The following is a 16439-nucleotide window of genomic DNA, read 5'->3' as shown; positions in this document are numbered from 1 at the left end:
TTCCATCCCTCTCCTCGCTCCTACCTGGGCTCGAACCAGGAACACATCGACAACAGCCACCCTCGAAGCAGCGTTACCCATGCAGAGCAAGGGGAACAACTACTCCAAGTCTCAGAGTGAGTGACGTTTGAAACGCTATTAGCGCGCACCCCGCTAACTAGCTAGCCATTTCACATCGGTTACACCAGCCTAATCTCGGGCGTTGATAGGCTTGAAGTCATAAACAGCGCAATGCTTGAAGCATTGCGAAGAGCTGCTGGCAAACGCACAAAAGTGCTGTTTGAATGAATGCTTACGAGCCTGCTGGTGCCTACCATCGCTCAGTCAGACTGCTCTATCAAATCATAGACTTAATTATAACATAATAACACACAGAAATACGAGCCTTTGGTCATTAATATGGTCGAATCCGGAATCTATCATTTCGAAAACAAAAAGTTTATTCTTTCAGTGAAATACGGAACCGTTCCGTATTTTATCTAACGGATGGCATCCCTAAGTCTCAATATTGCTGTTACATTGTACAACCTTCAATGTTATGTCATAATTATGTACAATTCTGGCAAATTAATTACGGCCTTTGTTAGGAATAAATGGACTTCACACAGTTCGCAATGAGCCAGGCGGCCCAAACTGCTGCATATACCCTGACTGCTTGCACGGAACGCAAGAGAAGTGACAATTTCCCTAGTTATAAGAAATTCATGTTAGCAGGCAATATTAACTAAATATGCAGGTTTAAAAATATATACTTGTGTATTGATTTTAAAGAAAGGCATTGATGTTTATGGTTAGGTACATTGGTGCAACGACAGTGCTTTTTTCGCAAATGCACTTGTTAAATCATCACCCGTTTGTCAAAGTAGGCTGTGATTCAATGAGAAATTAACAGGCACCGCATCGATTATATGCAACGCAGGACACGCTAGATAAACTAGTAATATCATCAACCATGTGTAGTTAACTAGTGATTATGTTAAGATTGATTGTTTTTTATAAGATAAGTTTAATGCTAGCTAGCAACTTACCTTGGCTTCTTGCTGCAGGCTCCTCGTGGAGTGCAATGTAAGGCAGGTGGTTAGAGCATTGGACTAGTAACCGGAAGGTTGCAAAAACGAATCCCCGAGCTGACAAGGTAAAAATCTGTTGTTCTGCCCCTGAACAAGGCAGTTAACCCACCGTTCCTAGGCCGTCATTGAAAATAAGAATGTGTTCTTAACTGACTTGCCTAGTTAAATAAAGGTGTAAAAAAAAATGTATAATACATTTTTTTTTTTATCGGCAAATCGGTCTCCAAAAATACCGATTACCAATTGTTATGAAAACTTGAAATTGGCCCTAATTAATCGGCCATTCCATTTAATCGGTCGACCTCTAATTTATTCTAAATAAATATTTTTGAAATTTCATGTAATACAGCCTAAATGCAATATTGGCGCTCGACTTCGCCGTCTACTAACCACTGGTCCTGGCAACCCACATTGAGCACACGTGGCAACCATCATTGCGCACACCTGCTCCCCATCGTTAAGCACACCTGGACTTCATTACCACCCTGATTACTCTCCCTTCCTATAGCCCTCAGTAAGCCTAATTCAGTATTGTTTTCTCTCATGTTCAGTACGCTTTTCTTGTCTGTTATTTTGTATAGTTTCATTATTAAACTCTGCTTCTTGACTTCCTGTGTATATGTTATAGATTACTGCCTCAGAAATTATGGCAGCAGAAGATTACACCATCTTCCAGACTGTCGAGGAACATGGTCATCTACTCCACCAACACCATGACCAGCTGTCTCTACTGGGTATGACCATGAAGGAGGTTCTCCAACGCCTCGACACCACTAGCAAGGTTCTCCATCCCTCTGACTGAGGGCCTCCTTCTATGGGTCGTCACAAGGAGCCAGTCCCCCAGCCTACCCAGCCGTCCACCCAGGTCAGCGATGCCCAACTGTCCCTTCTGGAGAAGTATTACGGCACTCCATCAAAATGCCGTCGCTTCCTACTCCAGTGCTCCCTCTATTTCGCCTATCAGACGGGAGCCCCCACCAAGAGGTCCAAGGTTGCCATTGTCATTTCCCTGCTGACCGGATGGGCGTCTGAGAGAGAGGATGAGCTGGATTCCTGTGAGAGGTTCAGGGCGGTCTTCGAGGGAGGTGAGCGAATTAAATGAGCCGGTGCACCACACTCTATTCCGCAGTGGACTGCGCAATGCGGTCCAGACAGAACTGGCATGTCAGGATGATGACAAATCCTTGGACGCTCTCATCGCAATGGCCAGCCGTCTGGATAACCTTCTTCAGGAGCGCCGGTGTCCAACTTGCCACTCACCTCCCTCCTTTGGCTGCCCTGAAGCAGAGCCTGAACCCATGGAAGTAGGGACCACACACCTCTCCGTGGCAGAGCGGCTTCACCAGAGACAGCTGAGGCTTTGTCCCTATTGCAGCCAGGTGGGGCAGCAGCTTCAGTGGTGGTCGGTGCATCCCAACCAGGGGTCCACTAGAGCAGAGGAACAGCCCTGTGACCTTCTGTCTCCCAGGGTAGTCATGAGAATTCTGTTATCATTCTCCACCAAAACCTTTCTCTGGCTAGCTGTCCCTCATGTGTCGGTTCTACAGCTTTAGTGGACTCCGGTGCCGTGGGGAACTTCATCGACCAGGCCCTTGCCGCCTTACCTCCTCCCTGAACTTAACTTCATGCCCGCTCTCCTCTCCTTTTCCTGTCCTGGATATGCAACCATTGGAATCCGTCACAGCACCCCTCACTGTGGGACCCAAGCACCAGGAAATCCTTCCCTTCCTCATCACTGCACCCGTACACAGTCGGCCTCCCATGGCTCCAACTTCATAACCCCACCATCTCCTGGTCACACCCTGTGGTTCCACGGCAGTGAGTGTCCTCCAGCCCATCAATCGGTCCTCCCGTATCGTTGGCCCCGTGTTTTGGGGCGGTGAAGTGGATATCCGCCAGGCTCGGGAACACCCTCCTGCCACCTGCCCTCCAGAGCGCATCTACGTCCCCATTGGGGTGAGAGATCAGCTGTTTCCTGACTCCCTGCGTATAAGTTATATAAAATGCTGTTGACGTGTTGAAATGCTTCACAATGTATTTCTTAAATGGCAGGCTATAGCTTTGAAATAATATAGCCTAAATGAATTTGTTCCTTCCAATGCTACCTGGCATGCTCCTGACTGATTTAGGGTTAGTATGTTTAAAAGCCTGTTGAAATGTTGAACATCAATTGATAGTGACAGACTCACACATTACTTCCCAAGCAAAGTCTTTTTTTTGTCTTTTTTTTTGTCTCGTCGGTTATAGAAGGTTGTGGCGCAGACTCTGAAGATATCCCATATTTATCGGAGTCACGTCTGTCCCCGGCATTTTACTGCATCTTTCTGGCACAAAGCATTGTGGACTAAAGCATCTTTATAGATCGCTTTATTCAGGTAACATGTTTTAAGTTAATAAGGGGTAGGTCTATGCTTTTAGCCATTTTCTTTAACAAAAGCCACAATACCCTCACACACGTAGCCAGGTGGTAAAAGCACATAGCTGTATTCATGTATAACCACTAGGTGGCACTGTCCCTTTAAGAGATTCATAAATTAGGTGTGCAAGTGGTTATGGGATTGCGCATGCGTAGTGTGAGAGCATGCAGTTAATTCATTGTGGGTCCAACGTTACTTTAGATGGGTAAGTAATACTTTTTATCTTGTACTGGAAGATATAATTTTGCATAACCTGCAATGTATAAGAGTTTATGTAATTTATGCCAGATGGTCATGTTATCCTTTGGATACTTTCAGATTGACATGAGGATGTTAGCTTCTTGCTAGCTGAATACCAGTGCTCTCAGAACCACATTGTGGAGTTGACGATAACATTATTTGAAGCGCTAGTAATTTTCAGAATTACATTTTGTTTTGTAAAGCCTCAGTGTGTTCTATATTGTTTCATTTTTGAATTGCAGCTTATCTGTTATGACATTTCACCCAGTGCTGTATGGGTGAGATGAGGATCTACTATTCCATGTGGGGTTAGGGTATCATGTTGACAGTGTGTTTTGTAAGTATTCCTAATGTTTCATGGCAACCTGTTTTTGATGCACAATGTCATTTTGTTTATGGACATCTTGTACCCAGATATTTGAAATGTTAGAAAGTCCATTCTAACTGGGAACGTTGTGGTCGCTGTATTTTCTTGTTTTTCTATAGAAAGCAGACCCACTACCGTTTATGTATTTCACTTTGTACTTATTGTACTCTGTTTTTATGCACTTTAGTAACAGATTTATTTCACTTGATTGTGATTTAGATTCAGCCTTACTTTATGCTGACTTCACCTTCCGGTGATTTCCGTTTTCCATTCTACATTATCAGATTTTAAATTTAAGCTTTGACAGAATAAACAACCCAACATTAGTTTGTGTCCTGTGCTGGGTTTACTTTCGCCAGGCTACACACACCCTAAATTCGAGCCATGGTTTTAACTTAACACACCAAGCCCTTCACTCACTGACACTGATATATTTAAGGAGTGCATAGTGACTGAAGGAATTGGCTGACAAAAATCTATGGATAGTAGACTATAATTCAGTCTATCAAACAGGTAGGCCTACCTCTTCTTGAGTAGGCTCCAACACAAAGCCCTCTTGCAGTGGTGTAAGTTGTTTTGGGGGGTATCTGTACTTTACTATTTATATTTTTGCCAACTTTACTCTACTACATTTGTAAAGAGAATTAGCTTTTTACTCCACACATTTTCCCTGACACCTAAATGTACTTGTTACATTTCGAATGCTCAAGCAGGACAGAATTGACACTTATCAATATAACGCTTTGTCATCCCTACTGCCTCTTACCTAGTGGACTCACAAAACACAAATACTGTGTTTGTAAATTGTTGGAGTGTGCCCCTGTCTGTCCGTCATTAAAAATAATACAAAAATCGTACCATCTGGTTGGCTTAATGTAAGGAATTTGATGTAAAGCTTTTACTTTGTATTTTTACTTAAGTATGATGTACTTTTTCTACCACTGTACTGAAGTACATTTAAACTAGATCCTTTAGACTTACTTGAGTATTTTACTGGGTAACTTTCACTTTTGAGTCATTTTCTGTTAAGGTATCTTTAACTTTTACTCAAGTATGACAATTGAGTACTTTTTCTACCACTGTCCTCTTGATAGTAGCCTAAAGTCTAATTAAAATGAAGAGTGTTTAAATTAATTAGGGCTTCTCGAATTAGCCTTCTTTCAGCACCCCATGTGCTGACCATCTGCATGACTGCCGCTTCATAGTAATCTAAATTACTCAAGTATGGCTTATTGTGAGGTCAATAACTCGCATATACTGTATAGCTTCATTATGGGCAACAAAACATATTTTTATTAAAATCAATTATGGCAGTAGCAAGCTTACCTCTCGTCCTCCACATCTTTGCGCTCTCCCTCTAAGGCTCTATTTTTGGCTGTCGTTAAGGGGGCGCTTGTGTCAAACGCCTGTTTACAATTTTAATCTGTTAAAACCAGCGCTCTGCTATTTTCAAACTGTTGTGCAAGGATAGGTCACTTACCGGTCTTATATCAGCTCACTTGTGCTCAGATGGAAGGGTTGGACATATTTGACATGTCCTTAACATGATCTAAAGTGCTAATTTAAGGCAGCACTGGTATAGAAATTTAAGAACAACCAAAAGCTGGTTTAAATGGTAAAGCGGTATAAGAAATGGGAAACAAGCAATTGTTACAGGAAAATAACTTCGAAATACTAGGTTTGCCAGTATTCATCATCTGTCATTTCATGATGGGCATGGACATAGGCTACCCTTACCCAAGGCCTACTATAATGAAAGCTGGTTCAATAGCAATGTGTCATGTCTTTTTTATCCTGAAGATTTGATGATATTACATTTTATATTAATTTATTGTTGTTGAAAAAAATCATTAACATTTTGTTGAATTTTAATAAAACCAAACAGAATGATTCACACTGTCCTGGTTTTATGGTGAGAACATCCAAGGCGCGCATGCAATGCAACTTCTGGAGAATTGTGAATGCGATCTGTAAGATGGTTCCAATATGTTTATAAAACATATTTGGAAGCAGTATAACGGTGAGTGGACATTCTCCCTTTCTCTTTATATTGAATCTTTGTCCAGCTAATGTGAAAAGTTTGGACGTGTGCAAAACCCTCCATAGTCTGCATTGTTTTAATATTATGTGCCCACAGGGAGCAATTATGGTGCCTGTAAGTGTATTTAGACAGCCTATTTAAAACAAGTTATTTAATTTTGTTTAGAATTTGATTGGAATTATTCACTCTCTTTTTAGGCCTTATCAATAATACAAATGCTAAACTCAGCAAAAAAAGAAATGTCCTCACTGTCAACTGTTTATTTTCAGCTAACTTAACATGTGTAAATATTTGTCTGAACATAACAAGATTCAACAACTGAGACATAAACTGAACAAGTTCCACAGACATGTGACTAAAATAAATGGAATAATGTGTCCCTGAACAAAGGGGGGGTCAAAATCAAAAGTAACAGCCAGTATCTGGTGTGGCCACCAGCTGCATTAAGTACTACAGTGCATCTCCTCATGGACTGCACCAGATTTTCCAGTTCTTGCTGTGAGATGTTACCCCACTCTTCCACCAAGGCACCTGCAAGTTCCCAGACATTTCTGCGGGGAATGGCCCTAGCCCTCACCCTCCGATCCAACAGGTCCCAGACGTGCTCAATGGGATTGAGATCTGGGCTCTTCGCTGGCCATGGCAGAACACTGACATTCCTGTCTTGCAGGAAATCACGCACAGAACAAGCAGTATGGCTGGTGGCATTGTCATGCTGGAGGGTCATGTCAGGATGAGCCTGCAAGAAGGGTACCACATGAGGGAGGAGGATGTCTTCCCTGTAACGCACAGTGTTGAGATTGCCTGCAATGACAACAAGCTCAGTCCGATGATGCTGTGACACACCGCCCCAGACCATGACGGACCCTCCACCTCCAAATCGATCCCGCTCCAGAGTACAGGCCTCGGTGTAACACTCATTCCTTCGACGATAAACCCGACTCCAACCATCACACCTGGTGAGACAAAACCGTGACTCGTCAGTGAAGAGCACTTTTTGCCAGTCCTGTCTGGTCCAGCGACGGTGGGTTTGTGCCCATAGGCAACGTTGTTGCAGGTGATGTCTGGTGAGGACTTGCCTTACAACAGGCCTACAAGCCCTCCGTTTAGCCTCTCTCAGCCTATTGTGGACAGTCTGAGCACTGATGGAGGAATTGTGCACTCCTGGTGTAGCTTGGGCAGTTGTTGTTGCCATCCTGTACCTGTCCTGCAGGTGTGATGTTCGGATGTACCGATCCTGTGCAGATGTTGTTACACGTGGTCTGCCACTGTGAGGACGATGAGCTGTCCATCCTGTCTCCCTGTAGCACTGACTTAAGCGTCTCACAGTACGGAGATTGCAATTTATTGCCCTGGCCACATCTGCAGTCCTCATGCCACCTTGCAACATGCCTAAGGCACGTTCACGCAGATGAGCAGGGCATCTTTCTTTTGGTGTCTTTCAGAGTCAGTAGAAAGGCCTCTTTAGTGTCCTACGTTTTCATAACTGTGACCTGAATTGCCTACCGTCTGTAAGCTGTTAGTGTCTTAACGACCATTCCATAGGTGCATGTTCATTAATTGTTTATGGTTCATTGACCACGCATGGGAAACTGTGTTTAAACCCTTTACAATGAAGATCTGTGAAGTTAATTTGTTAGAATGCAAATATTTTTGAAAGACAGGGTCCTGAGAAAGGGATGTTTCTTTTTTTGCTGAGAACAATGTTGACTGAAAACAGGTTCAAGTTAACATTTTTAGCAATGATGGAATGGGTCAAAATGTAGTTATTTAGTTTCTGTAAGCTGTTTAACAAACTAACATTGGACTTGACTCCAAGGCAATACATAAAAGACCGTAAATATACAACTTGAAGCAACCACATATTTAGCCATGGAGCACGTTCTGATTGGCCAGTGAGGGGCCAAGCCTCAAACCACCCACAACTGGTTTATTCATCAAAACCCAGCACTTTCCTCCACCACCAGCAGTGCTTTGATCATTTTGGCTGTGAAATAGAATAAATGTTTTATGTGGTATAATTCAGTCAATATCTGATGGATTATAAAAATGCCAAAAGTTTGGAATATCTTCATCCATTGTCCAACTATTGCATTTATTAGAATTGTTTTTAAAACATTTGAACAATTTTGATGACCTTTGCTAAACTTTGATAGTCTGGTCGTCACTCGTTAACACAGCCACAAAGTCATAATTATGGCTAAACTCCAACCATTTCTAAAATATATCTTAAAATTAGATTTTAACCCTAACCTTAATACACTGTTAACCGTATGCCTAACCCTAATCTTAAATTAAGACCAAAAAGCACATTTTATTTGCCACTTTTGACCTTGTGGCTGTGGAATCTGACTTTATTTAGTGGAAACCTGATAGTCGTGTTTATTAAAATGAACATTTTCTGCTTAGCCTGCCTATTATGTGGTAATTTTGCTCGTGGAAGGCAGGTCACCCCTTGGTTATAACTAAGGAAACAGCCTAGGGCAGTTAGGGCTATTGGTATCCTTGAATTGGAGATAATCTTATAGAAAACAGTATTTGCTAATCAAAATAAAATATAATCTAGTATTGGCCTGTTTTCACTGGGGGACTAATTGGCCCCCCTACTAGCAAACATTAATTGGGCCTCTAGATGGTGGTATTTGACTTTAGAAAGAACATCTGTGTGTTTTTAGAACGGCAGTTTTATCCACTTGCCAGCATTATGGTTTAACTAGAGGTCAGATTTCTTCATAATTTTTTACAAATATGTCTCAATCAATCTTCTTTCACCATCAAAGTCTGTCTCCAAAAACTACTGCCTAGGACCAATGGATGCTGAAGCACAGGGTTGAATTACAGTGCATATCTTAGTCAGGAGGTGGATATGATGAGAGTATGCTTATGAAAGGCAAGTGAGCAGCACTGTAGGACTCAGGGGCAGGATGTGAACCTGCGTGGCTCCTCTCATCCAGAGACAGGCACTGATGTCTAGAGCAACAGGACAGTTGTCACTCTTCTCTTTGCCTGGCTATGCGCTAGCTATGCGGTAATCTTTCCTTCTGCAACTGATGAAGGTTCTCTGGATGATCATAGGGATAGGTTATTTTTTCAGAGTTGAACATTAGTATTGGTTTCCAGGCTAGGGTCCATCAGAACTCTTCATGGTGTAAAGAAAGTTTTAATTAAAAAAAAGGGAACTTTTTGGGCTGAATTTAAATAACACAAATACATTGTAATGTGTATGTTTTAGAGACATGCTGTAGAACTGCATCAAATGTGTTGATATATGAAGGACCTAATCTGCAGTGGAGAAATTGCTGGAAGAGAGTGATTTTATGAACACACGTTTAACAAAAGGAGGAATAAGCCTGTTAAAGAATCACATGCTGCAGCAGAAGAAAAATCATATTGTTTACAGAAGACACGAACAAAGGGAGTATAGGCAGAGTTCATTGGTGTAAACAAGTAGCCTACACTTTGTATGGATGCAGAACTAAGCAAACTGCAGGGGAAAATACGAATTTAAGGAAATCCAAGGAACTGGATTACAGATCCTTGTCCAGCCATTTAGGCACAAAGTTTTCTAAACCATGACAACGTGTTTATTAGCCTCAGTACAGAACAATAGAATTCAAAGCTTTTGGAAAATGACAGTGAAACAGTCTGAAATAAGGAAGAATAACATTCTTAGATATTCAATGAGCCGTTTCTACACTTAGAGCATTGATGAATCTATTAGACCGGAATTTCTCCACTCTAAATGACACCATTATAAAGGAACATATGAATTAACCAGAACGATGCCCCCACCCGCTTGCTTTATTATCTCAGCTATCTTTATAAACACCTCCCACCCCAACCCTGCAATCGGGCATATGTGAATTTTCAACAGCAGATTACTTTGACTGCATGATCTAATGTGTGAACAAGCTGTCAACTGGGTCAATGCTTGTCTCATATTTAACGCCTGAAAATATCTTGCATGTTTGCATTATCCCAATTCCAAGCCACAGCCACGGTTCCTTACAAATATGAAAACATAGATACAATTCTGAGATAAGCCTCCTTTGATATCATAATACAACACTGCGTTACGAGCATGCTGGGGACTAAACACTTAGCTAGTAGTAATCATGCATATTTTTGTGTTTTTCCCCCATATAAAACTCACATCCATCCAACCAGCTGGAGCCCACAAGTCAATTCCAGTTGACCCCTTTAACATGACAGCAAGGCAAGGTGGGCTCAACAGAAAACTTCAGTTAAACCTTTTGTGGGTCACAAAGCTTATTAATTTCAACCAGTATTTGGTTTGGCATGCTGCATGTTTGTTTAAAACTGGCTTGCTCTTCATGTCAGGATTATTGTCCTCATGTCACCTACAGTATGTACTGTTTAGCTTAATGGTCTTCAAAATGCCCTCGTCTGCCAGAGCATCCAACACGGTTTCTTGGAAGTGAACTTTGCTCTTTAGTTCATAGTCTCAGCTAACCTTTGCACTCTGAAAAAGCTAAAGGAAAAGTAATCTAAATGTTGCCTATGAGGAATGTATCCTATCATTTACATCACATTCAGATGCAGGGCACAACACTGAACGGTGATCAACGGAGTGGCATAACGTGCTGTGTTTCGGGGTCATTGAGCAGCTTGTCCAACTGACAGGAGGAGAGGAAATAACAGGGAGATGAAGGGATAGACAGAGAGAAATAAATATATACAGAGCCTTCAGAAAATCTTCAGACCCCTTGATTTTTTCCACATTTTGTTACATTACAACCTTATTCTAAAATGGATTAATAAAAAAAAAAAATCCTCAGCAATCTACATACAATACCCCATAATGACAAAGTGAAAACCGTTTTTTTAGAAATGTTTGCAAATTTATACAAATAAAAAAACAAATACCTTATTTACATAAGTATTCAGACCCTTTGCTATGAGACTCGAAATTGAGCTCGGGTGCATCCTGTTTCCATTGATCATCATTGAGATGTTTCTACAACCTGATTGGACTCTACATGTGGTAAAATATTTGGAACGCCTGTCTGTGTAAGGTCCCACAGTTGACAGTGCATGTCAGAGCAAAAACCAAGCCATGAGGTCGAAGGAATTGTCCATAGAGCTCCGAGACAGGATTGTGTCGAGGCACAGATAACAAAACATTTCTGCAGCATTGAAGGTCCCAAAGAAAAAAGTGGCCTCCAACATTCTTAAATGGAAGAAGTTTGGAACCACCAAGACTCTTCCTAGGGGCGGCCGGCCAGCCAAACTGACCAATCAGGGGAGAAGGGCCTTGGTCAGGGAGGTGACCAAGAACTCGATAGTCACTCTGATAGAGCTCTAGAGTTCCTCTGTGGAGATGGGAGAACCTTCCAGAAGGACAACCATCTCTGCAGCACTCCACCAATCAGGCCTTCATGGTAGAGTGGCCAGACGGAAGCCACTCCTCAGTAAAAGGTACATGACAGCCCGCTTGGAGTTTGCCAAAAGGCACCTAAAGGACTCTCAGACCATGAGAAACAAGATTCTCTGGTCTGATGAAACCAAGATTGAACTATTTCGCCTGAATGCCAAGTGTCACATCTGGAGGAAACCAGGCACCATCCCCACCGCGAAGCATGGTGGTGACAGCATCATGATGTGGGGATGTTTTTCAGCAGCAGGGACTGGGAGACTAGTTAGGATGGCAGGCAAAGATGAATGGAGCAAGTACAGAGATCCTTTTTTGTACCCCTTTTTTCTCACCAATTTCGTGGTATCCAACTGGTAGTAGTTACAGTCTTGTCTCATCGCTGCAACTCCCGTTCGGACTCGGTAGAGGCGAAGGTCGAAGGCCATGCGTCCTCCGAAACACAACCCAACCTAGCCACACTGCTTCTTGACACAATGCACATCCAACCCGGAGGCCAGCCGCACCAATGTGTCGGAGGAAACACCGTACACCTGGTGACCTGGTCAGTGTGCACTGCGCCCGGCCCGCCACAGGTGTCGCTAGTGCGCGATGAGACAACCCTGCCGGCCAAACCCTCCCTAACCCGGACGACGCTGGGCCAATTGTGCGTCGCCCCATGGACCTCCCGGTCGCGGCCGGCTGCGACAGAGGCCCTCAGAGAGATCCTTGATGAAAACCTCCTCCAGAATGCTCGGGACCTCAGACTGGGGCAAAGGTTTACCTTCCAACAGGACAACGACCTTAAGCACAAAGCCAAGACAACGCAGGAGTGGCTTAAGGACAAGTCTCTGAATGTCCTTGAGTGGCCCAGACAGAGTCCGGACTTGAATCAAACATCTCTGGAGAGACCTGAAAATAGCAGTGCAGCAACGCTCCCCTTCCAACCTGATAGAGCTTGAGAGGATCTGCAAAGAACAATGGGAGAAACTCCCCAAATATAGGTGTGCCATATCCAAGAAGACTCGAGGCTGTAATCGCTGCCAAAGATGCTTCAACAACGTACTGAGTGTCACGCCCTGACCTTAGAGATCCCTTTTGTTCTCTATTTGGTTAGGTCAGGGTGTGACTAGGGTGGGAAATCTGTGTTTCTATTTCTTTGTTGGCCTAGTATGGTTCCCAATCAGAGACAGCTGTTTGTCGTTGTCTCTGATTGGGGATCATACTTAGGCAGCCCTTTTTCCCACCTTAGATTGTGGGATCTTGTTTGTGTGTAGTTGTTTTCTGCACTGCATATAGCTTTACGTTCGTTTTTGTATTTTGTTGTTTTTTCCAGTGTCATTTTTAATAAAAGTAAAATGTACGCCTACCACGCTGCACCTTGGTCCGATCCTTCAATCAACGAACGTAACACTGAGTAAAGGGTCTGAATACTGATGTAAATGTAATATTTCCTTTTTTCCCCCTTTTTTCCTTCCTTTTTTTGCAAACATTTCTAAAACCTGTTTTTGCTTTGTCATTATGGGGTTTTGTGTGTAGATTGATGAGGGGGGAACATTTTAAAAAAAATCTATTTTAGAATAAGGCTGTAACCTAGCAAAATGTGGGAAAAGAAAAGGGGTCTGAATACTTTCCGAATGCACTGTAGATGGAGAGAGGAAGGGGTGTACATTTTCTTAAAGAACAACAAAAAGGGTCTCACTTTGAATGATTCAGAACAAATATCAAATATTTATTGACATAAGATTGATGTAGGGCACATATGAACTCAGCAGCGGTCCATGTTAATGTGTGGTGATGTGCTCTGTTAATATTGTGTTGTTTTTAGCTTTTACACTGTAGCTACATAGTAGGCATCATTTGAAAGGTGTTAATCTGAAGATATCAGTTCACCTTTTGGGGTATAGCTAAGGTTTCGATTCAAAATATAACTATTACAGCACCGAGGCCCTTCTTCGACTCACCATAATGGCATACTCACTGATTAGATACAATTGGTTAATATTTTTGAAGAGAAATGTTAAAGCTATGTTTATGTTATAAATCTAGAGCTTGGTTTGGAGTATAGATGTACAGATCAGTAGATGGCAGTGGTGGGCCTTGTTAACAGACCAGAGCCCTGGATGGAAGGAGAGCTCAGAGCTCTCAGGGCAGCCAGACCGCCCAAGATTGACTTCGAAGTTGGACGTCTGTCCATGTCCTGAGGATGTCGGAAAATTCCTTCAAAACCGGCCACTAGGGGCAACAGTGGGTAGGCTTGGGTTTTTAATCCTATGAATCAAATCAAATTTTATTGGTCACATGGTTAGCAGATGTTATTGCAAGTGTAGCGAAATGCTTATGCTTCTAGATCCTACAGTTCAGCAGTATCTAACAGGTAATATTTAACAATTCCACAACAAAACCTAATATCTAACAAATTCCACAACCTAATACACACAATCTAGTAAAGGAATGGGATGAGAATATATAAGTATGAAACATATGGATGAGCAATGACAGAGCAGCTAAGATGCAATAGATAGTGAAGGATACAGTATATACATATGAGATGAGTAATGCGAGGTATGTTAACATTCTTAAAGTGGCATTATTAAAGTGACTAGTGTTCCATTTATTAAAGTGGCCAATGATATCGAGTCTATAGGTAGGCAGCCGCCTCTCTGTGCTAGTGGTGGCTGTTCAACAATCTGATGGCCTTGAGATAGAAGCTGTTTTTCAATCTCTCTGTCCCAGCTTTGATGCACCATTACTGACCGCGCCTTCTGGAAGTGGGGTGAACAGGTAGTGGCTCGGGTGGTTATTGTGCTTGATGATCTTTTTTGCCTTCCTGTGACATCGGGTGTTGCAGGTGTCCTGGAGAGCAGGTAGTTTGCCCCCGGTGATGCGTTGTGTAGACCGCACCACCCTCTGGAGAGCCCTGCGGTTGTGGGCGATGCAGTTGCCGTACCAGGCGGTGATACAGCCCGACAGAATGCTCAATTGTGCACCTGTAAAAGATAATGAGGGTTTTCGGTGACATGCTAAATGTTTTCAGCCTCCTGAGGTTGAAGAGGCGATGTTGCGTCTACTTCACCTCACTGTCTGTGTGCGTGGACCAATTCAGTTTGTCGGTGATATGTACACCGAGTAACTTAAAACTTTCCACCTTCTCCACTGCTGTCCCATCGATGTGGATAGGGGGGGTGCCCCCTTTGCTGTTTCCTGAAGTCCACGATCATCTCTTTTGTTTTGTTGACATTGAGTGAGAGGTTATTTTTCTGACAACACACTCTGAGGGCCCTCACCTCCTCCCTGTAGTCTGTCTCGTCGTTGTTGGTTAACAAGCCTACCACTGTAGTGTCGTCTGCAAACTTGATGATTGTGTTGGAGGCGTGCATGGCCACGCAGTCATGGGTGAACAGGGAGTACAGGAGAGGGCTGAGAATGCACCCTTGTGGGGCCCCAGTGTTGAGGATCAGCGGAGTGGAGATGTTGTTTCCTACCTTCACCACCTGGGGGCGGCCCATCAGGAAGTCCAGGACCCAGTTGCACAGAGCGGGGTCGAGATCCAGGGTCTCAAGCTTAATGATGAGTTCGGAGGGTACTATGGTGTTGAATGCTGAGCTGTAGTGAATGAACAGCATTCTTACATAGGTATTCCTCTTGTCCAGATGGGATAGGGCAGTGTGCAGAGTGATGGCGATTGCATCGTCTGTGGACCTATTGGGGCGGTAAGCAATTTTTTTTTATTTTTTTTAAACCTTTATTTAACCAGGAAAGGCTCATTGAGATTTAAAATCTCTTTTTCAAGAGCGTCCTGGCCAAGATAGGCAGCGCCAAGTCATTACAAAAATTAGACAAACAACATGAAAAACTACAAGTAATCTAGTAAAAACCATAAAATTAACAAAGAATATAACAAAATCAAAAACAGCAAATTAAAAACATTGACAGGTCAGGGAATCAGTCTCAAGATCATTCATCAGTGATTTAAAAATACCAATCGGGACAAGTTCTTCCAGTTTAAAAGTATTTTGTAAGGCATTCCAAGACGATGGCGCAGAGTACATAAAAGCCCTTTTACCAAATTCAGTTCGGACATTTGGAACAGTTAGCAAGATAAAGTCCCTCGAACGAAGAGAGTACCCACCACATTTCTGAACAATAAAAATGCCCAAATAAAAGGTAGTAAACCCAAAATGGCTTTGTAAATAAAAGTATACCAGTGACTGAGCCTACGAGTGACTAGAGAAGGCCAGCCAACCCTGGTATACAAAGTGCAGTGGTGCGTAAGGGTTTTGCAATTTAAAATAAATCTCAAAGTGCCATGGTAAAGGGTGTCAATTGATCTCAAACACTGAGCGGAAGCATTTATATATAAAATATCCCCATAGTCTAGTAAAGGCATAAATGTAGCTGATACTAGCCTCCTTCTGGCTTCAAAAGAAAAACAAGCCTTATTCCTAAAATAAAATCCTAATTTCAGCTTCAATTTTTTTGTAAGTTGTTGAATATGCATTTTAAAAGAGAGGCCATCATCAATCAAAATTCCAAGATATTTATATGAGGTTACAACCTCAATCTCCTTGCCCTGAAAGGTAGTAATAGGTGAAAGGTTCAGGGGTCTATTTCTTGCTTTAGAAAACACCAGAAGTTTAGTTTTGTCAGTATTGAGGATAAGCTTCAATTGAGACAAGGTATGTTGAACAGTATTAAAAGCAGTTTGCAAGTTCTGGAAAGCTTTTGTAAGAGATGAAGCACAACAGTAAATAACAGTATCATCAGCATAAAAATGAAGTTGTGCATTTTGGACATTTTTGTCTAAATTATTTATATAAATAGTGAATAAGAGAGGACCAAGTACAGAGCCTTGGGGCACACCATTTAAGACAGACAATTTAACAGACCTAAGCCCATCAAATTGAGTGCACTGAGTTCTATCAGACAGATA

The 16439-nt window shown here is 42.4% G+C and overlaps 1 long non-coding RNA gene across 1 annotated transcript; it reads left to right on the top strand.

The window, feature by feature from the left end:
• Positions 1–76: 76 nt before the first annotated feature.
• On the top strand, positions 77–4911 carry LOC123724462 (uncharacterized). The gene is made up of 3 exons (XR_006757023.1): positions 77–116; positions 1699–3026; positions 3318–4911. It is a non-coding gene; the product is annotated as an uncharacterized lncRNA (long non-coding RNA).
• The last annotated feature ends 11528 nt before the right edge of the window (positions 4912–16439 follow it).

The sequence above is a fragment of the Salmo salar genome, chromosome ssa10 (genome assembly GCF_905237065.1).
Source record: "Salmo salar chromosome ssa10, Ssal_v3.1, whole genome shotgun sequence".
NCBI lineage: Eukaryota > Metazoa > Chordata > Actinopteri > Salmoniformes > Salmonidae > Salmo > Salmo salar.
The sequence above is the reverse complement of the archived record's forward strand: the minus strand, read 5'-3'. Positions and strand labels throughout refer to the sequence as shown.